Source organism: Pararge aegeria, chromosome 24 (genome assembly GCF_905163445.1).
Source record: "Pararge aegeria chromosome 24, ilParAegt1.1, whole genome shotgun sequence".
Classification (NCBI taxonomy): Eukaryota; Metazoa; Arthropoda; class Insecta; order Lepidoptera; family Nymphalidae; genus Pararge; species Pararge aegeria.
The window spans coordinates 5,859,762-5,861,871 of NC_053203.1; the positions used below are offsets into that span (position 1 = coordinate 5,859,762).

Sequence of the window (2,110 nt, forward strand, 5' to 3'; positions counted from 1 at the left end):
CTGGTGAACAGGTCAGATTTATCTACTGGTGCGTTAGCAACTTTTATTTATCTTACGATAGATTAATTTTAGTTTTCATCCAGCGTATAAATCATTATTTAATCTTGCTATTTAAGCGTATTTTATTTAACTGTTTAAACTGTTAAATAGATATTAGAATTTATCGTAACTAAAATTAGTTTGTGTAGTATAAATAACTTTCAATAACATTTAATACAAAAACAAAAAAATTGGGCTCGTCCGGGATTTGAACCCGGGACCTCTCGCACCCAAAGCGAGAATCATACCCCTAGACCAACGAGCCGCTTGACGGTGTGTTAAAGAATAAGATTTTATAACGTTATACTTAATAATAAAAAAAAAAATCGAGTCCGTTGTATTAGATATTGGCCATTCTATCCTACAAATATTATAAATGCGAAAGTTTGTGAGGATGTAGTACCTATAGATGCATGGACAAAACTTAACAGTTATATAAATATTTTAATCTGATGTATTTTATTTTATTTATGATGTTAGTGTAACAATAAGTGTAGAGTTCTATGGCGTGCGCTGCATAAATCGTCACAGTTAAAAAGATTATATGTAAAGGGATTACAGTTCTTAAAAACCCTTGTTAATTAAAAATCATTTAAAATAAATATACTACGACAATACACACATCGCCATCTAGCCCCAATTTAAGCGTAGCTTGTGTTATGGGTACTAAGATGACTGATGAATATTTTTTATTAATAATATACATAAATACTTATAATATACATATAAACACCCAGACACTGAAAAACATTCATGCTCATCACACAAACATTTTCCAGTTGTGGGAATCGAACCCACGGCCTTGGACTCAGAAAGCAGGGTCGCTGCAAACTGCGCCAATCGGCCGTCAAATGTATAAAACTGCTGACTGCCTGACTGACTGAGAGATCTTTAATAAAACCAATTCAAAATGAGAACTTACTACTTTAAGACAAAACTAACAATATGTCAAGGTATATTATCAAGTTCATCATAAGATAATAAATATCCCACAACTGGGCATGGACTTTGTAGTTGGGTCGTAGAGCATAAACCCACCACGCTAATCTAAAGGAGGTTAGTGAAACCAAAGAGGTACCTGATAGTAATTCGATAAATGTGGTAAGAAACCCGCTCAGATACCAGGGCCACATAAATGTCACATACTTTAATATTTATCGATAATCTTATTAGTTCAGCTGACTTAATAGCTACCTACTTATAACTTCACATTTATTACCTTATATTTTGTTGTCTTAATAAGCGGCTCGTTGGTCTAGGGGTATGATTTTCGCTTTGGGTGCGAGAGGTCCCGGGTTCAAATCCCGGACGAGCCCAATTTATTTTTTGGTAAAAGTAAAAATATTGTTTTTCTTTTTTTTATTTGTTATTTAACATTATGGTATATTTATTATAGGTGTAATTTTTAAAAAAACTGATTTTTAGAAATTATTTTTATTTAGTCTTTTACAAACAGCACTTCTAGCGGGGTGTTTTTGTGACTTTAAAACGAGTACCATTATGTCTGTATTACTATGAAGTTACAGTGTTTTGATACTGGAAAACGAATAAAAATAGCACTTTATACTTCGAACCATATTTTATCTATTGAAATAAAAACATAAATTCAAAAAATACTACTTTAGTAAAGTGGTTTTTGATGCTTTAATATTAATCGTGTATACGGTTTCTGAATTCTGTAATTTTATTTATATATATAAACATGGATTACTGTTTGTTAGTGTTATTAATACTCTAGAACGGCTGGACAGATTTGGCTTATTTAGGTCTTGAAATATTCGTAATAGTCTAGGAATGGTTTCAACGGTGATAAAATACTAAATATATAATTCTTCTGTGCGTGATCCTTCTAAACAGCTGGACCGATGTTGGAAAAAATTGTGTTTATATTTCAACGGGTTTCGGGTAGGTGGCGCTACTTTACCGGGCAGGACGAATTCTGCCCAGTTCCGCTAGTCGTGAATCATTATAGAAATATATTTAAAGGAACAGTTAATATTAATAAAAATGCAAAAAAATCTTGACGGCCGATTGGCGCAGTTGACAGTGACCCTGCTTTTTAAGTCCAAGG

The 2,110-nt window shown here is 32.6% G+C and overlaps 2 non-coding genes across 2 annotated transcripts; one reads left to right on the forward strand and one right to left on the reverse strand.

Annotated features, from left to right (window-relative positions):
• Positions 1–232: 232 nt before the first annotated feature.
• On the reverse strand, positions 233–304 carry Trnap-ugg. Its single transcript has one exon. It is a non-coding gene; the product is annotated as a tRNA-Pro (tRNA).
• A 979-nt stretch (positions 305–1,283) lies between these two features.
• Trnap-ugg lies at positions 1,284–1,355 on the forward strand. Its single transcript has one exon. It is a non-coding gene; the product is annotated as a tRNA-Pro (tRNA).
• The last annotated feature ends 755 nt before the right edge of the window (positions 1,356–2,110 follow it).